Source organism: Phyllobates terribilis, unplaced genomic scaffold (genome assembly GCF_046119375.1).
Source record: "Phyllobates terribilis strain yellow unplaced genomic scaffold, ASM4611937v1 Scaffold_11__3_contigs__length_659146591, whole genome shotgun sequence".
Lineage (NCBI taxonomy): Eukaryota > Metazoa > Chordata > Amphibia > Anura > Dendrobatidae > Phyllobates > Phyllobates terribilis.
In genome coordinates, this window is record NW_027362771.1 from 55,186,022 (window position 1) to 55,207,423 (window position 21,402).

At 42.1% G+C, this 21,402-nt stretch overlaps 1 protein-coding gene across 3 annotated transcripts in view; it reads left to right on the plus strand.

Moving 5' to 3' along the window:
• Positions 1–21,402, plus strand: part of ARHGAP26 (Rho GTPase activating protein 26) — a 608,729-nt gene that overhangs the window by 263,279 nt on the left and 324,048 nt on the right. The gene's annotated exons all lie outside the window — the stretch shown is intronic.

Below are 21,402 nucleotides of genomic sequence, written 5' to 3' on the forward strand. Positions count from 1 at the left end.
GGCTCACGATGGGAGTGTTAGGTGAAAGAGTCGGTGGTCCACTGGACACCGTTGTGACAGGGAACATGGGTAAAGCCTGTTCACTTCCCGAAGGAGTATAGTACTGGCCATTAGTGGTCATTACTGGATAAAAAGGATCTGGTCTTGTGGTGTGTAGCATTGGCCTAGTATGTTCACCAACGAAAGACGTGTGTACAGTACAGACCAAAAGTTTGGACACAACTTCTCATTTAAAGATTTTTCTGTATTTTCATGACTATGAAAATTGTACATTCACACTGAAGGCATCAAAACTATGAATTAACACATGTGGAATTATATACTTAACAAAAAAGTGTGAAACAACTGAAAATATGTCTTATATTCTAGGTTCTTCAAAGTAGCCACCTTTTGCTTTGATGACTGCTTTGCACACTCTTGGCATTCTCTTGATGATCTTCAAGAGGTAGTCACCGGAAATGGTCTTCCACCAATCTTGAAGGAGTTTCCTGAGATGCTTAGCACTTGTTGGCCCTTTTGCCTTCACTCTGCGGTCCAGCTCACCCCAAACCATCTCGATTGGGTTCAGGTCTGGTGACTGTGGCGGCCAGATCATCTGGCGTAGCACCCCATCACTCTCCTTCTTGGTCAAATAGCCCTTACACAGCCTGGAGGTGTGTTTGAGGTCATTGTCCAGTTGAAAAAGAAATGATGGTCCAACTAAACGCAAACCGGATGGAATAGCATGCCGCTGCAAGATGCTGTGGTAGCCATGCTGGTTCAGTATGCCTTCAATTTTGAATAAATCCCCAACAGTGTCACCAGCAAAGCACCCCAACACCATCAAACCTCCTCCTCAAAGCTTCACGGTGGTAACCAGGCATGTAGAGTCCATCCGTTCACCTTTTCTGCATCGCACAAAGACACGGTGGTTGGAACCAAAGATTTCAAATTTGGACTCATGAGACCAAAGCACAGATTTCCACTGGTCTAATGTCCATTCCTTGTGTTCTTAAACCCAAACAAGTCTCTTCTGCTTGTTGCTTGTCCTTAGCAGTGGTTTCCTAGCAGCTATTTTACCATGAAGGCCTGCTGCACAAAGTCTCCTTATAACAGTTGTTGCAGAGATGTGTCTGCTGCTAGAACTCTGTGCGGCATTGACCTGGTCTCTAATCTGAGCTGCTGTTGACCTGCGATTTCTGAGGCTGGTGACTCGGATAAACTTATCCTCAGAGGCAGAGGTGACTCTTGGTCTTCCTTTCCTGGGGCGGTCCTCATGTGAGCCAGTTTCTTTGTAGCGCTTGATGGTTTTTGCAACTGCACTTGGGGACACTTTCAAAGTTTGCCCAATTTTTCAGACTGACTGACACCTTCATTTCTTAAAGTAATGATGGCCACTCGTTTTTCTTTACTTAGCTGCTTTTCTCTTGCCATAATACAAATTCTAACAATCTATTCAGTAGGACTATCAGCTGTGTATCCACCAGACTTCTGTACAACACAACTGATGGTCCCAACCCCATTTATAAGGCAAGAAATCCCACTTATTAAACCTGACAGGGCACACCTGTGAAGTGAAAACCATTTCCGGTGACTACCTCTTGAAGCTCATCAAGAGAATGCCAAGAGTGTGCAAAGCAGTCATCAAAGCAAAAGGTGGCTACTTTGAAGAACCTAGAATAAAAGACATATTTTCAGTTGTTTCACACTTTTTTGTTAAGTATATAATTGCACATGTGTTAATTCATAGTTTTGATGCCTTCATTGTGAATGTACAATTTTCAAAGTCATGAAAATACAGAAAAATCTTTAAATGAGAAGGTGTGTCCAAACTTTTGGTCTGTACTGTATATTCCTGGATTATGCCTCACTCGATTTAGCCAGATCTATGTCAGTTACATGATGATATGGCTCAGTTTGTATGATCTAGGGCAAATTTCCAAGATGGCCGCCACCAGAGGCAGCACATGTGCCATCCACAAAATGGCCGCTGGCAGAAGGAGCTCATTTGGCATCCACAAAATGGCGCCGCCAGAAGGAGCACATTTGGCATCCAGAAAATGGCTGCCGCCAGAAGGAGCACATGTGCTCCTTTTGGCGGCAGCCATTTTGTGGATGGCACATGTGCTCCTTCTGGCGGCAGCCATTTTGTGGATGGCACATGTGCTCATTTTGGCGGCAGCCATTTTGTGGATGGCACATGTGCCATCCACAAAATGGCTGCCACCAGAAGGAGCACATGTGCCATCCACAAAATGGCTGCCGCCAGAAGGAGCACATGTGCCATCCACAAAATGGCTGCCGCCAGAAGGAGCACATGGCAATGTGCCACCATCACCACCATTATACGGCGGTGGCCGCTCACAGGATACATTTTTATAATGGCCGCGCACAGGATACATTTTTGTAAAACACATAACTCAAAACTCTGTACTTTTGCCTTTTCTCTTCTACCCAATTTTCTCTATACAAACTTTCAGAGACTGTTTCCCATGCCCTAGCAGTAGACAACAATCCATTATCTTCTAGAGTACCTTTTCTCTCTTTTAAGACAGTCTTCCACTCCAGGGGTTGTAACCTCCCCCCTTCTGGCATTCCACACAATTTCATAAGCTTTTTACATTGTTTAACATGACTTTTCCCTTCTCGAGTCGCGACTAGTGCACACGGGTCTAACTTCCCATCTGAATTTGGCTTAGTACCAATACGACAAAACTGCATTAATTTCTCCATCTTTCTCTATATAGACCAAAATAACAAACACAAAACAAACAATAAGACGGGGGAGAATGACTCAAACCTGAGATTCTAAAGGAAAGTCTGTAGCACACACTTTCTATCTGTCTCCGTCCTGCCACGTGGTCCCTGTCTGATTTCCGTATATATATGTAAAAATAAATAAATAAAACATCTGTATTAATCCAATTACCAGGCCCCGTACCGAGTCACTCACTGTAGGTTACGTGCCGAAACTCAATTTACTAATCAAACTACCAGGCCCCGTACAGAGTCACTCACTCTAGACTACGTGCCGAAACTCAATTTACTAATCCTACTACCAGGCCCCGTACCGAGTCACTCACTCTAGGCTATGTGCCGAAACTCAATTTACTAATCCAACTACCAGGTCCCGTACCGAGTCACTCACTCTACGCTACTTGCTGAAAATCTATTTACTAGGCTCCTGGCCGAGTCACTCACTCCAGGCTCCGTGCCGGTACCAGGCCGAGTCACTCACTCTAGGCCACGCCGAGTCACTCACTCTAGGCTAAGTACCCCTACTTTCTCCACCAAAACAGAAAATCATATAACAGGCGACAGATGTGAATTTTACCACAGACTATATCCTTTACTTCTCCAGACACCGCTCAAAAACCCACTTGCTCCCTTTAAAACCAGTCAATCTCCCCTCAACACGACACATAACAGGCAGCAGGCAACTGAGCACGTGACGGTTCTTCCGCAATTAAATGGCCAGCAGCTTAGAGACCCTTCTGCCGTCTTACAGATACCTCGAAAAAAGGATACAGTCAGGCAATCTGCACAGGATACCCCGAGGAACACCGGAAAAGACTACAGATGATAAAAATCAGCAGACTTACTGTGTTTGGTTATGGAGGTGATCAGTCTCCTGGCTCGGGGTATTCAGTGCGTCCTGCCGTTCCACTCGCCGGTCCTCAGGGTGTAGGGCTTGTTCCTCTGCTGGCCCCACGTTGGGCAGCCAAAAATGTTAGGGTGAACACTTTGATATGTTCACTAGTTGCCTGCTCCTGGCCTAATGAATATGATCAAGTGCATGCAAGAAAGAATAACATCAGACACACACAGTCGGATGTAAGCTCTCCTTGATCAGCTATGGCACATCTCCAAGTGTCCTTTATTCAACTCGAACATAGATTTATATAAACTCTCTATATGGGCTCAGTTAGCCCGAGAATGGGAGTAACCAGATGTATTGATTGGTTAGTCCATGGGCAGATCCATGAGGTCATCAGGGTGGGTTGGTCCATGAGGTCATCAGGGGGCGTGATCTATGAGGTCATCAGGGGGCATGATCCACGAGGTCATCAGGGGGCGTGATCCATGAGGTCATCAGGGTGGGTTGGTGCATGAGGTCATCAGGGTGGGTGTCTCCAAGCGATGTGTTGCTCTGTGATTGGTTAGTCCGTCTATAGAATTCAGCTTCCTCCCAGAACTTCCTTATATGACAGGATGTAGTCATAAGTCCAGTTGCCATCTTGCATAACAGAGCATGGTGTGATGAAACAGGAAATGGCAGCCATCTTTTGATCTAAACAAGCTTATGCAAGGTGAAATAATACACTTTGTGGGTCTTTTCTCTCAATCTCCTATGTGTTGAGGTTAATTAAGTATTTGATCTTATGGCTCTCCTCAACAGAAAGAGGATATGTAGGGGCTCATACTAAATACAGGGGGCTATGTGGGGGCTCATACTGTATACAGGGGGCTATGTGGGGGCTCATACTGTATACAGGGGGCTATGTGGGGGCTCATACTGTATACAGGGGGCTATGTGGGGGCTCATACTGTATACAGGGGGCTATGTGGGGGCCCATACTATATACAGCGGGCTATGTGGGGGCTCATACTGTATACAGGGGGCTATGTGGGGGCTCATACTGTATACAGGGGGCTATGTGGGGGCTCACACTGTATATAGAGAGGCTATGTGGGGGTTCATACTCTATAAGAAGTTATGGGATGACTCACGCTGTATATAGAGAGGCTGTATGCGGGCTCACAGTATATATGGGGGTTTCAGCATACTTAGTTCTGCTCGATATTAAGTAACAAAATTAATATTGATATAAAATAATTTTAATTAATATGTTAATGCACTACATGTCGCAGTCTGCTGCATCATTGTGTGCCATTTCAGCTCTGCACCCAAGGATCTGATCCATCTCTTTAAAATGTATCAAGCTTTGAAGGAGTTAAAGGGAACACGTCAGGTGACTCATGCTGCACAAACCATCGACATGATAATTTAGGGTCTAACTCCATTATTACAGATATCTACAGTCTTGTCCAAAAGTTTTGAGATTGACACGTTTTGGTTTTCACAAAGCTTTTTTCTGCCTCCGTATTTTAAGCTCTTTTAGTACAGTTATAAGCGTATTATACATTTATTTTTAATCCTTTATTGATAAATACATCACGTTTATGAAAAGGCTCAATATTTAGTGTTGACTTTTATTTTTCAAGACTTCTGCAATTTGTCCTGACATGCTAGATATCAGATACTAGGCCAAATCCTGAATGAAGGCAGCCCATTATTGCCTAATCTGTGCTTTGAATTATCATAATTTCTGTGTTTTTGTTTAGCCACCCACTTTTGTGGAATGACCACAGGTTCTCAGTGCGTTTAGGATTTGAGGAGTTTCCTTACCATAGACCGAAAATTTCAATATTTTGTTTTCTGAGCAACTTATCACTTTTTCCTTGTGACATGGTGCTCCATGATGCTAGAAAATGCATTGTTCTTCACCAAATTGATTCTAGATCGTTGGGAGAAGTTGCTCTGGAAAGATGGTTAGATACCATTCTTTATTCATGGCAGTGTTCTTAGGCAAAATTGTGAGTGAGCCCCCTCTCTTGGATGAAAAGCAAACGCACACATGAATGGTCTCAGGATGCTTTACTGTTGGCATGACCCAGGAGTCATGGTAGCTCGTACAGTCATGCTTCCAGATGTCCTAAACTTTGTGATAGGGACCTCATCAGAGAAAATAACTTTCTTATAATCCTCTGTAAGCCAATCTCTGTACCTCTTGCAGAATGTCAGGTCCTTGATATTTGTCTTGGGGAGAAGTTGGTTCTTTGCTTCCCTTCTTGACACTAGGCAAGCCATTAAAAACTTTTGCTTCACTGTGTATGCAGATACAATAACACCTGCCTGCTACCATTGCTGAGCAAGCTTGTTCATGGGCGTACCCAGGATCAAAACTAGGGGGGGGCAAGCCATGGTCACAGATACCGAAGAGAAATATATATATATATAGTACAATGCAAAGATTTCACTTCTTACATTACATGAGTGATATCTATTGTAAATTCCACAATAGCTCAGAAACCGGCGAATCGCTCCACACAGTATACTGGCCGCCATAAAATGCCCCATACAGGACACTGGTCCCCATATAACGCTCCATACAGGATACTGGCCCCCATATAACGCTCCATACAGAATATTGGCCCCCATATAACGATCCATACAGAATACTGGCTCCCATATAATGCTCCATACCGAATACTGGCCCTCATATAATGCTCCAGGCAGGATACTGGCCCCCATATAACGCTCCATGCAGGATACTGGCCCCCATATAACGCTCCATACAGAATACTGGCCCCCATATAACGCTCCATACAGAATACTGGCCAACATATAATGCTCCATGCAGGATACTGGCCCCCATATAACGCTCCATGCAGGATACTGGCCCCCATATAACGCTCCATGCAGGATACTGGCCCCCATATAACGCTCCATACAGAATACTGGCCCCCATATAACGCTCCATGCAGGCTGTTCCCCACACATAATGCCTCATGCAGGCTGTCCCCCACACATAATGCCTCATGCAGGCTGTCCCCCCCCCCCCCACATAATGCCCCACGCAGGCTGTTCCTCCCACATAATGCCCCATGCAGGCTGTCCCCCCCCCCCCCATATAATGCCCCATGTAGGATGTCACCCCACCTTATGCCCCATGCAGGATGACACCCCCCTTCCTTATAATGCCCCATGCAGGATGTCACACCCTCCCCCCTTATAATGCCCCATGCAGGATGTCACACCCCCCCGCTCCCTTATAATGCCCCATGCAGGATGTCACCCCCCCTCCCTTATAATGCCCCATGCAGGATGTCACACCCCTCCCCTTATAATGCCCCATGCAGGATGTCACACCCCCCCTTATAATGTCCCATGCAGGATGTCACCCCCCCCTTATAATGCCCCATGCAGGATGTCACACACACACACCCCCCCCCTTATAATGCCCCATGAAGGATGTCACACACCCCCACCTCACCCCCCTCCCTTATATTGCCACAGGCCTCCATATAATAAAAAAAAAAAATCAAATACTCACCTCACATCTCACCTGCTGCCACTGCTCCGGACTCCAGCGTCGCCGGCCTCATCCCGCTCTGCGCTGTGACTGCTCAGGAGAGAGTGCGGTGTAAAGACGTCACTGCGCCCTCTGACCTGAGACGTCACAGTGCAGCAGCCGCGGAGGATGCAGGAGCTGCTGCGGAGGCACGGGGAGGGGTAAGTATTGTGCCGGGGCCCTGAGCAAGCGGTGGGGAGCGGGCGCTGACGGTGAGGGCCCCCCCCCCGCCTGCTCAGGGCCCCGACATTTGCCTGGGTGCTGACACCGGCCCTGGTGTGCGGCTTGCGTGCCTGCTTCTAGGGGGGGGGGGGCAGCTGCCCCCCCCTGCCCCACGGTGGGTACGCCCATGAGCTTGTTCCTGGTGTTGAACCAATCCTGTAGCTGAATCCCTCTGTAGGCGATGGTTCTGGCACTTGCTGGACTTTATTTAGCTCCTAAAGCCTTCATAGCAATTGAATCCCTCTCTTTGAAATTCTTGATGATAAATTAGAGGTAAGGAACCTGCGGCCCATAGGCTATAAATGGTTTGTGATGTCGTGTCATTCACCCCTCTGGCAGATTCTCCTTGGACCACCAACCCAGTTTTTCCAGTCGCCAGCCATTTAATACTTGTGCAGTGTTCACTACTGAACGCCAACATGGCATATACAAAGCTGTATTAAATCTGACGTTAGCATTTTTGTAGGCAGAGTTATTGCGCTCTGCACTTCGGCCTATGTGATGTATTTAGCGGTCTGTGTCTCCTTTGTGATGTATGCAACATTCTCCGTATCCTATGTGATTTATATCAGCAGTGTCTTGGTATATCCTATGTAATATATATTCATCAGAGTCTCTGTGTTCTGTATGATGTGTATTTACAGCAGCTGTACACTGACTAGCAAAAGGGTAATGCTATGTGCCCACGATACAGATTTACAGATGCAGAGATGCATTAAAAACACTTGTTAAGATGTCTGCCATGTTTCCCAATGATGATTCGCATGTGCTGTGCACATGCTGCGGACATTTCCTCTGCGGACATTTCCTCTGCGGATTATCATTGCGGAAAAATCCGCAGCACAATCATTTCTTGTGCGATTTTGTTGCAAAATCGCCGCCATGGACTAGCATTGAACCGCATAACATCCGCATGTATACATGCAGATATGTTATGCAGTTCAATGCACGGATGATACCCGGGTCTGGAGAAGAGGAGAGGCTCTCATCCGACCCAGGTACCATCGTACCTGCAAGTTAAAAAAGAATTTAAAGTAAAAAATGAAAAAAAATATTCATACTTACCTCTACGGCGGCCCGCGGTGTACTGGCAGGACCTGAGGTGACGTAATTTAATCAGTTAATGGTTACGCAACCGCTAACGTCAGCAGTCAGGTGATGGTCGCATGACCATCAGCTGATTAAATTAGTCACCGCAGGTCCTGCCAGAACACCGCGGGACGCCGAGGAGAGAGGATCGTTGCCAGGAGGAGACCGGGGGCCGCCGGAGAGGTGTGTGTCAGGTTTTTTTTATTTTTAACTTTATTTCTTTTTTTTACTATGGATGCAGCATTTGCAAGCTCAAAATCGCTTGGAAAAGCGCTTGAAAAAACACATGCATAAACGCACGGAAAAACGCTTAAACACTTCTCCCTGGCAGAAAAAAACGCATGTAAAATCTGCATGCCTTTGTTCTGCCAGGGAGAGGAAAAAACGCTCAGGAAATTTCTGCTTGTAATCTGCATCGTGGGCACATAGTCTAACAATGTTTTGATCTTTTGACCTTCAGGCTCTATATCTCACCATCCACTACAGTTTTGAATGTGAGACTACCATCATTTTATAGACAATCATCTTGCCTATCTCATACATAAATTTGACTTGCAAATATTTAGCATATGATTAGTTATGCAGATTCTTGTCATGTCACTGCATTGTTACTGTTTTGCTCCTGGTTCAGTGATTCACCTGATTCTGCCAGATAGCCTTTGCAAATACAGTACAAACCAAAAGTTTGGACACACCTTCTCATTTAAATATTTTTCTGCAGTTTCATGACTATGAAAATTGTACATTCACACTGAAGGCATCAAAACTATGAATTAACACATGTGGAATTATATAGAGAATGCCAAGAGTGTGCAAAGCAGTCATCAAAGCAAAAGGTGGCTACTTTGAAGAACCTAGAATATAAGACATATTTTCAGTTGTTTCACACTTTTTTGTTAAGTATATAATTCCACATGTGTTAATTCATAGTTTTGATGCCTTCAGTGTGAATGGACAATTTTCATAATCATGAAAATACAGAAAAATCTTTAAATGAGGTGTGTCCAAACTTTTGGTCTGTACTGTATATAACACAAACAAAAAGGAGAGATGAAGGAGGAGAGCCTTGTCTGACCCCAGAGGTCACCGGAAAGGGGTCAGTCTTCCAGCTTTTCAACAGCACCAAACTGTACATATTACAGTACTTCAGGTTAATATAGGAGAACAGTTTGCCAAACTATGCGGCACCTTGCCTATGAATTTATGAGCATCTCCATCAAAGGCTTTTTCATTTTTAAGATTCACCAGGGCCTTGTGTGTTCATATAGGTCTTTTATGTAAACAGACTGTTTCATTTGTGAGAACAAGACAGTCGGTGATCCTGCTGCCAATAATGCAACAGGTCTGGTCTGGGGGGTTATCTGCCTTATGACAGCTTTTAGCTGATTGGCAAGTAGTTTGGCAATGATCTTGTAGATTGTTTGATTCAGGTGCATCTCACTAAATTAGAATATCATCAAAAAGTTAATTTATTTCAGTTATTCAATACAAAAAGTGAAACTCATATAGAGTCATTACAAACAGAGTGATCTATTTCAAGTGTTTATTTCTGTTAATGTTGATGATTATGGCTTACAGCCAATGAAAACACAAAAGTCATTATCTCAGTAAATTAGAATACTTTACAACAACAGCTTGAAAAATTATTTTAAAATCAGAAATGTTGGCCTACTGAAATGTATGTTCAGTAAATGCACTCAATACTTGGTCGGGGCTCCTTTTGCATCAATTACTGCATCAATGCAGCGTGGCATGGAGGCGATCAGCCTGTGGCACTGCTGAGGTGTTATGGAAGCCCAGGTTGCTTTGATAGCAACCTTCAGCTCGTCTGCATTGTTGGGTCTGGTGTCTCTCATCTTCCTCTTGGCAATACCCCATAGATTCTCTATGGGGTTAAGGTCAGGCGAGTTTGCTGGACAATCAAGCACAGTGATACTGTTGTTTTTAAACCAGGTATTTGTACTTTTGGCAGTGTGGACAGGTGCCAAGTCCTGCTGGAGAATGAAATTTCCATCTCCAAAAAGCTTGTTAGCAGAGGGAAGCATGAAGTGCTGTAAAATTTCCTGGTAGACGGCTGCGCTGACTTTGGTCTTCATAAAACACAGTGGACCTACACCAGCAGATGACATGGCTCCCCAAACCATCACTGATTGTGGAAACTTCACACTAGACCTCAAGCAGCTTGGATTGTGTGCTTCTCCACTCTTCCTCCAGTCTCTGGGTCCCTGATTTCCAAATGAATATTGGAACTCTGGGACCTTGTGGAGTGTGTCAGTGACTGCCTTCTGGACATCTGTCAAGTCAGCAGTCTTGCCCATGATTGTGGAGCCTACTGAAACAGACTAAGGGACCTTTTTAAATGCTTAGGAAGCCTTTGCATGTGTTTTTTTGTTAATTATTTTAATTTACTGAGATAATGACTTTTGTGTTTTCATTGGCTGTAAGCCATAATCATCAATATTAACAGAAATAAACACTTGAAATAGATCACTCTGTAATGACTCTATATAATAGGAGTTTCAATTTTTGTTTTGAAGAACTGAAATAAATTAACTTTTTGATGATATTCTAATTTAGTGAGATTCACCTGTATATGATATATGCAAAGATTTGACGTAGAGGGAAAGTATCTATTAGTGGGATCACTTGGATTGTGTGTGAAGGACCATTGTCTCTGCAGGTCAGGGAAGGGGGATAAGAGATGAATTATCAGTAGCAGTATCATGGGTATACCGCGACAGAGATGAACCAGAAGACCGCAGTGTCTGGTTTCATATACTCCTGCACTGGTTAAACACTTCACAATCATATTAAACAGTGCAGACTTTTTCTTTGTTAACAGTGCAAGGGTTAATCTGTTTGGGTGAAAGCTCCTGGAGCTTTCCTGCTTGGTTGGTCTCAGCTGTTCAGTGTTTGCCATTCCCCTCTGCTTTATATTCTTGCCTCTGGCACTTAGGGATTGCCAGTGTTGGTTCATACTGCCTAGTTATGGAGTTGGAGGTGTAGGTGGTAGGTTTGTTCAGAAGACTGTTGCTTGGAGTCTTTGTGTGCACATCCTCATCCTCTCCTATTTGGCCTCTCCTTCCTTTAACTCCCCGGTGTTCCACTCTTGTTTTGTGAATGCATTTTGTATGATTGGTGTTTTCATTTATCCCTGTCCATCTTCCCTTATTTGTCTGGTTAGTGTATGCCTATACACTTCAACTTCCCACCTCCCTGGGTGGGGGAGAGGACAGATAAGGAGCATAGCAAGGCACGTGACCCCAGCATCTTCGCCATCAGATATAATCTGAGGGACAGGCATAGACTAGGGCACCCCCTAGCTTGAGGGTTAAGGAAGGAGCCCCTTTGCCCCTGGATATCCTGTAACCGTGCCGTGACAAGCAGACTACTAGCACTCCTGAGAAATCTGCTGCTTCCTGGTTACACCAGACAAGTTGCTGCCCGCGACACATTAAGCAAAGAGGCTAAAAGGGGTGAGAATCACACTGGAGAATAACGATATTTGCTCTGTTTTGGTGAAGTAAATGATTTGTTTTACTCCAAAGTTTTTTTTTTTTCAATTCATGAGATAACTAATTTAACTTCTCTCATCTTTTCAGGCTGAAAAGGACATCAGGGAATCAGATTCTTTTAATGTCTAAAATTCTTTACATATAAGTGACACTTTGAACAAGTGTATCTTTACGATGCTAAAACAGGGTTGAGCCAGTACACTACCACCCTACTGCTAAATTGGAGAGCATATTGTGTATGGAACCATCTCTGACAACTCAAGTCAGCATTATTTGTGGTACTCTCATCAAGATAGGCTTTTATAAACATTTTAAATATATCACAAGGTGTTTGCTACCTCATCTGAGAGCAGCATAATGTAGGAAGAGAGACACTGATTCCAACGATGTATCACTTAGTTTACTGGGTGCAGCAATTGTGACACAATCAGAGTTGTTGGATATCACATGAAGCAGAGCTCAGAAAGCTGACCCCACCCACACCAGGCTCTCTATTGACATTGAACTGCTTATCACGAGAAAGTGTGGAGTCGGACAACATGGCGTGAGGCAGCTAGTCTGGGAAAAGATAATATCCTAGAGATAAAACATTCATTGTAATTAAACAACTGCATAAGTGACACATAGCTGAATTCATAATTTTAACCCCTAGCTCATGCGGTCCTCAGTTTACATAGAACAATGTAGAAAAACTAAATTTATCAGCTCACCACTTCAAGGTAACAACAGTAGCATGTTGGTTGCGATGCATGGACAATGGTATGGGACAGTTCTCAGGATATGAATAAGGTTAAATGGATAATTCCAGCATCTGCATTTGAAGAAATTATTTTTTAAACATTTCTTTGGTCACTCTAAAATTTCAAAGACTAATTTTTAAAAGAAACACTTGGTCTACACATTTCCAGACCATGCAGGGTTCTCAGTCATACCCCTTTGTCTTGGAAATTGTAACCCCTTCCCGACATTTGCAGTATATATGCATCATGGTCGGGAAGTACTTCCTGCCCGATAACATGTGTGTGTATATATATGTATGTATATGTGTGTATATGTTTATGTGTATATATATATATATATAGTACAGACCAAAAGTTTGTACACACCTTCTCATTTAAAGATTTTTCTGTATTTTCAAATAGCCCTTATACAGCCTGGAGGTGTGTTTGGGGTCATTGTCCTGTTGAAAAATAAATGATGGTCCAACTAAACGCAAACCAGATGGAATAGCATGCCGCTGCAAGATGCTGTGGTAGCCATGCTGGTTCAGTATGCCTTCAATTTTGAATAAATCCCCAACAGTGTTACCAGCAAAGCACCCCCACACCATCACACCTCCTCCTCCATGCTTCATGGTGGGAACCAGGCATGTAGAGTCCATCCGTTCACCTTTTCTGCGTCGCACAAAGACACGGTGGTTGGAACCAAAGATCTCAAATTTGGACTCATCAGACCAAAGCACAGATTTCCACTGGTCTAATGTCCATTCCTTGTATTCTTTAGCCCAAACAAGTCTCTTCTGCTTGTTGCCTGTCCTTAGCAGTGGTTTCCTAGCAGCTATTTTATCATGAAGGCCTGCTGCACAAAGTCTCCTCTTAACAGTTGTTGTAGAGATGTGTATGCTGCTAGAACTCTGTGTGGCATTGACCTGGTCTCTAATCTGAGCTGCTGTTAACCTGCGATTTCTGAGGCTGGTGACTCGGATAAACTTATCCTCAGAAGCAGAGGTGACTCTTGGTCTTCCTTTCCTGGGGCGGTCCTCATGTGAGCCAGTTTCTTTGTAGCGCTTGATGGTTTTTGCAACTGCACTTGGGGACACTTTCAAAGTTTTCCCAATTTTTCGCACTGACTGACCTTCATTTCTTAAAGTAATGATGGCCACTCGTTTTTCTTTACTTAGAATTTGTATTATGGCAAGAAAAAAGCAGCTAACAGTCTATTCAGTAGGACTATCAGCTATGTATCCACCAGACTTCTGCACAACACAACTGAAGGTCCCAACCCCATTTATAAGGTCTGACAGGGCACACATGTGAAGTGAAAACCATTTCCGGTGACTACCACTTGAAGCTCATCAAGAGAATGCCAAGAGTGTGCAAAGCAGTCATCAAAGCAAAAGGTGGCTACTTTGAAGAACCTAGAATATAAGACATATTTTCAGTTGTTTCACACTTTTTTGTTAAGTATATAATTCCACATGTGTTAATTCATAGTGTTGATGCCTTCAGTGTGAATGTACAATTTTCAGAGTGTAATATAGGGGCTGTACCACATGGTGCCTCCTGCTTATTCTGCTTATTTGGACCAGTAACAATGGTAAATAATATTTGCCCCTTTCTTCTTGGATGTATGACAGATTGTGCTTGTGTTAGTTATTAACGCTTTGGGACTATCATTTAGACTCTTGTAGGAGATGTACATTTCTATGGTAATTATTTAATATTACACATATGCGTACATAATTTGAGGTGTACACCCTTTGAGTGAGTATTTACTCCTGTCTCTCTATGTTCTATATGAGAATTGTATAGGCTATAATCTGTCATCACTTAAGCATTTGATGAGTTTGTTTGCTACATATGTAATCTTCATGGAACCATGTTCGTTTTATTCCATTATACTGTATGTTTTCCCTTGCTCCTGCTGGTCCCATTTGAGGAACAAATGAATTTTTGTATTTATATGTATTACCAATGATTGTTTATTTGGCATCTTGGTACGGTCATGCTGGTGCATGTAGTGCCACTTAACCCTTCTACTTCATAATAAAGGTTTTTTATGCTGATTCAATCTAGTTTCCGTTTGACTTGTTATTCGGATGTTCTCTTGTATAATTTTCAGAGTGTGAAGCTTTACAGAAAAATCTTTAAATGAGGTGTGTCCAAACTTTTGGTCTTTACTATGTATATATATATATATGTGTATATATATATATATATATATATATATATATATATATATATATATATATATATATATATATATATATATATATGTATGTGTGTATATACACATGCGCGCACACACACACACACACATATACATCGTGGCGATCACCCGTGCACAGGGGGCTGCGCGGGCGATCGCTGCCGGGTGTCAGTTGACAGCTGACACCCGGGACTCACTGCAAGGAGTGGTGCCCGCACCACTCCTGGCACTGTAACCCCCTAAACGAGAGGTAAGAGCAAGAGGTTTGCACAGCTAAGGTAGTTTTAATAGGGTGCTACAAGAACCCTGCATAAGAATGTAATATGAAAATAAGAAAGGGAGAAAGACGCAGAGCAAAAGAAGTCTGTGCACACCGAAAAATAGAAAAATATCAAAAGCTTTATTAAACAATTAGCACAAACAACCAAAGACAGGGATGATAAAAACATTTAAAACCGAGAATATACAAAATGTTGGTTATATAAATTGGTTTACATAAGGTAACCATATATTGAAAACCCCAATCGCAGGAAAACAAATAAATGCATGTATAGTGTCCACAAATAATTATCCGTAAGGCACAGATGTCTTATAATAGGCAGTGTTCACAATAAACACATCAATGAACAGTAAAAGGTAAATTAAATCATTACATGAGCCATATAACCCAGAGGGAATTGGTATCTCCACAGAAAAGGAATATAGCTAAATGATAAAAAGTTAACATTAAGCCAGGGTGTGAGATACAGTTCCAAGGGACATGATACTACCTGCAGATACCAGGACCCAACACGTGTCGCTGCTGAACTGCAGCTTCGTCAGAGGTAACCTGTCATAGGTATGATCCTTCTATGTATAGCGCAAGTAATGTTTCAGCAAGTAATCAAGGAGTGGCCATGATAGAGCAGCGTGCGCTTCACGCAAACTCATGGTGGAGCGCAGGGACCGGAAGCCAATTCAGCGCTCCCAAATCGAAATGCCTTCCTTCTTCCTGAGCCCCAGTGTGCCTAAACCGCAGTTAGGGTCCACATGTTTGGCATTTCTGTAGCGATGAGCGCTCTCCTAATTTACGGGTGTCTCCAGAAGCATGAGCTGGGCATAATGTACTTGTCACTACAACTGCAGTTTGTAATTTTCACTCAACAACATCCACTCCTGCTTTTTTCTGGAAAACACCCAAGGAGTCAAAATCGTCACTACACCTGTAGATAAGCTCCCAAAGGGATAGAATTTCCATAACGGGGTCACTTGAGGGGGGTTCTGCTCTTCTAGCACTTAGGTTCTCTGTATATGGAGTCCGCAAACTATTCTAGAAAAATCTGTGCTCCAGGACACAAATAGCACTTTGTCCCTCCCGAGTCTCGCCATATGGCTAAGCTGTACAGCCACATATGGGGTATGTCTACATTCAGCAGAAATTGGGGGACACGTTTTGTTGCCACTTTTACCCATTTCACAGTGTGAAAATGTAAAATGTGGGGCGAATACAAAATTTTGGTGGTTAAAAATGTAATTTTTTTTTACTGCCCAATGGTATAAAATTCTGTGACCCACCTATGGTGTCAATATGATCACTGCACCCTTAGATGAATTCATTGAGAGGTGTAGTTTGTAAAATTGGGTCACTTATGGGGCTTTCTGCTATTCTGGCATCTCAGAGGCTCTGCCAATGTGATATGGCACTCTCAAAACTGTCCAGCAAATCTGAACTCCAATATGACGCTTCTTCCCTTCTGAGCTTTGCACTGTGCCTCAAAAGTAGTTTTCGACCACAAATGAGGTATCGGCGTACTCGGGAGAAATTGCACAACAAATTTTGGGGTCCATTTTCTCCAGCTATCCTTGCAAAAATGAAAAAATTGGGGGCTAAAACTACATTTTTGTGGGAAAAATATTTTTTTCATTTTTTTTTTTCAAAATTAAATTTTTATTGAAAGGTTAATTTTCAATTACAAAAATACAAAAAAAAAAGAATAACCAGGACAATATCAGCATTAATATATCATAAAATATAAGTATAACGTCCAATAAAACATCAAGTTATAGGAAGAAAAAGAAAGGGAACATTTTAGGCCATTAGTATTGCAATTATGAAGTTACTAAAATCCAATGGAAATCCTATAGTGCAGTCAGGCGCAAACCAGCACGGAGCATAATCCGAACAGAGAAGAAACGCACCAGAGAAAAGGGTGGGTTACATCAGTCTGATGTAAGACGGTAGGCATCGGATTCCTGGAATTCAATCCAGTCTCTCCAAGTCTCACACTATCTATCACAATCAGTGGGGGATTGGGCAATCAAATGTTTCACCCTATTTAGAAGGGCTATTTCACAGAACCACTTCTCCAGAGTAGGTGGAGAAGTACTTTTCCAGTGACAAGGAATAACATTCTTAGCAGCCTGTATAAGGTAGCTTATTAAAGACCTTTTGTATTTGGTGAGACTAGTTGGGATCATAAAGAGCAGAAGAGATTCAGGAGAGTCGGGCACAGAGAGACGAGTCATTTTTTTAATAGTCTGAATTACCTTGGTCCAAAAACCTCTTATAGGACAGCTCCACCAAATGTGTGTCATCGTCCCCTCTTCCACTCCACATCTCCAGCATCTGTCTGATACTGCGGGAAACCACTTATGAAGTAATACGGGAACCCGGTACCATCTGGAGATGATCTTAAAGGAGGTCTCTTGAGGTTTGTTTGCAATTGACGTTTTGTGAGCAAATTGAAAACATTTAGCCCATTGTGAGTCTTCAAAAGATTTGCAAAGTTCTCTTTCCCATGCATCGAAATAGGGTGGTTTGATAGTTGTAGTTTGTGCTATTAGGTGTTTATAGAGCAATGAGATGGAGTGCAAGGGTGGATACGACGACAGGCACAGTTTTTCAAAATTTGTAAGATCCCTATTGAGCCGTTTATCTTTTCTAACATGGGAATAGAAATGTTGCAATTGTCTATAGTCATAGTTGGCTCTTGGAGGGATAGAGCAGTCCTGAAATATCTCATTGAGGGGTATTAAAGATGCGTTAGATAGTACATGAGCAAAGTTAAGAGGTCAATATTTACTTCTACCCAGAAATAGATTTATTTTTTTCATTTTCACAGATCAACGTTGTAAAACTAAGTGAAGCATCTAGGGGTTCAAGGTGCTCACCACACATCTAATTATGTTCCCTGAGGGGTTTAATTTACAAAATGGTGTCCCTTGTGGGGTTTTTTCACTGTTCAGGCACATCAGGGGCTCTACAAATGCGACATAGCGTCCTTTAATTATTCCAGCAAATTTTGCATTCAAAAAGTCAAACGGTGCTCCTTCGCTTCCAAGCCCTGTTGTGCTCCCAAACAGTAGTTTTCCTCCACACGCTCAAATTTTGGGGTAATTTTTTTCTGGTTACCCTTTCAAAAAAAAAAAAAAAATTGGGTCTAAAATAATATTTTTGTGAAAAAAGGTTAAATGTTCATTGTTTTCTTCCACATTCCCAAAATTCCTGTGAAGCACCTGAAGGGTTAATAATTTTTTTGAATGCGGTATTGAGCACCTTGAGGGGTGCAGTTTTTTAAAGGTGTCACTTTTGAGTATTTTCTGTCATATCAATCACTTCAAATGTGATGCGGTCCCTAAAAAAATGGTTTTGTAAATTTTGTTGGAAAAATGAGAAATCGCTGGTCAACTTTTAACCCTTATAGCTCCCTAACAAAAAAAAATTTTGGTTCCAAAATTGTGCTGATGTAAAGTAGACATGTGGGAAATGTAATTTATTAACTATTTTGTGTGACATATCTCTCTGATTTAAGGGCATAACAATTCAAAGTTTGAAAATTGCAAAATGTTTAACATTTATGCCAAATTTCTGATTTTTTCACAAATAAATACCAGTCATATCAAAGAAATTTTACCAATATCATGAAGTACAATATGTCATGAAAAAACAATCTCAGAATCAGGGGGATCCGTTGAAGCGTTCCAGAGTAATTACCTCATAAAGTGACAGTGGTCAGAATTGTAAAATTTGGCCTGGTCATGAAGAACGGGTTCAGGGGTGAAGGGGTTAATGTAACCAAATAAATGTTTTTGTTTTTTATTTCTATTGCAGATACTGGAATTATCAACTCTACCTCACTCAGATTACATAGCATAAACCTGCTGACCGATTCCCTTTAAGCAAGCCATACAGTGCTGCATATATTCACTATCTTGAAGTTTACCGATAGGCTTAGAAAACATTGATATAGGATGAGGAATATAACTCTTTTAAGGCTTGGATTAGATGCAGCCCTGCTTGCTAATCTTTCTTATGTTCTCTTTAGTCTTACAAACACAGGCATACTAATGTTACATAACAGGATCTTAGTTGGAGGATCAACTTTTGTCAAAATAAACAAAGGGTTTTCTAAATGTGATTGATGCAGTTGTTGGTGCTGATAGAAAAGTGCAACAGGATGTGGCCGGGACTCTTGCGATGACCATTTGTGTTATGTTTTGATTTGTGTTGCTATGTATTACAGGCCTTTAAATATTTCTTATGAAATCATTTGAAAACTGTGTGCTAAATAGATTTGGGTGTTTACTATTACAACCTGCAGCAAATCCCTAAAGAAGCACTCCCATTGACGTTTTTATCCTCTTAATATATTGCGATCATCATATTATATGGCACTGTGTACTTACAATTACTCATTTTGCCTTTCTACACAATTTAATTCTTCTCTTTTCTCATGATTAAAACAGACTAGCTGAATCCTTCTAAATTCTATGTAGAAACAGGAGGTCTTTTTCCCTGCATGAGTCATCTCCTTCTTCAACTCTTGACCTAGCTGTTCCGCTCCTCCCCCTGCCAGGGACTTTTGCAGTGATGACTCCTGTTGGAAAAAGAGACCTTCTGTTTCTACATAGGACTTAGACGGAATCAGCTAGTCTGTTTTTAATCACATGATGTCATAGACCTAATGGAAAAGAGAAGAATTAAGTGGGTAGAAAGGCAAAATGAGCAATTGTAAGCACAGTGTCATATAATATGATGACTGCAATATATTAAGAGGATAGAAATTTTGATGGCAGTGCTTCTTTAAACGGAATCTGTCATCCAAATTTTACCCCACAGACTGTTTATATACTCATGTAGTTATTTGAAAGACAAATGCAGCAATACCTTTACATAGTCAGTCCATTACTGATATAGCCGTGTTTGAATTGATATGCAAATGAAGCTGGAGGACTATCTATCATAGATCTGAAGTACACACATGGTCAAATTGTTGGTACCCCTCGTTTAGTGAAAGAAAAACCCACAATGGTCACAGAAATAACTTGAATCTGACAAAAGTAATAATAAATTAAAAATCTATGAAAATGAACAAATGAAAGTCTGTCATCGCTTTTCAACCCTTAATCCACAGAATTAAAAAAAAAATTAAACTCATGAAATAGGCCTGGATAGAAATGAAGGTACCCCTGAAAATAATGTGACAAAAGGGACAAGTTAAATCAAGTTGTGTCCACTAATTAGCAGCACAGGTGTCTACAAGCTTGTCATCAGTCAGTGGGCCTGTATATAGGGCTACAGATACTCACTGTGCTGTTTGGTGACAGGGTGTGTACCACACTCAACATGGACCAGAGGAAGCAAAGGAAAGAGTTGTCTCAGGAGATTAGAAAGAAAATTATAGACAAGCATGTTAAAGGTAAAGGTTATAAGACCATCTCCAAGTAGCTTGATGTTCCTGTGACTACAGTTGCAAATATTCGGAAATTTAAGATCCATGGAACTGTAGCCAACCTCCCTGGATGTGGCAGGAGGAAAATTGATGACAAATCAAAGAGACGGATAATACGAATGGTAACAAAAGAGCCAAGGATAACTTCTAAAGAGATTAAAGGTGAACTTCAAGCTCAAGCAACGTCCGTGTCAGGTCGCACCATCCGTCGTTGTTTGATCCAAAGTGGACTTCATGGGAGACGACCAAGGAGAACACCATTGTTGAAAAAAAAATCACAAAAGAGGCAGACTGGAATTTGCCAAACTACATGTTGTCAAGCCACAAAGCTTCTGGGAGAATGTCCTATGGACAGATGAGACAAAAATGGAAGTTTTTGGCAAGGCACATCAGCTCTATGTTCACAGACAGAAAAATGAAGTCTATCAAGAAAGAACACTGTCCCTACTGTGAAACATGGGGGAGGCTGTTATGTTCTAGGGCTGCTTTGCTGCATCTGGCACTGGGTGTCTTGAATCTGTGCAGGGTACAATGAAATCTCAAGACTATCAAGGGATTTTAGAGAGAAATGTGCTGCCCAGTGTCAGAAAGCTTGGTCTCATTTGCAGGTCATGGGTCTTGCAACAGGATAATGACCCAAAAGACACAGCTAAAAACACCCAAGCATGGCTAAGAGGAAAACATTGGACTATTCTGAACTGACTATTATGAGCCCTGACCTAAATCCTATTGAGCATCTTTGGAAAGAGCTGAAACATGCCGTCTGGAAAAGGCAACCTTAAAACACGAGACAACTGGAGCAGTTTGCTCATGAGGAGTGGA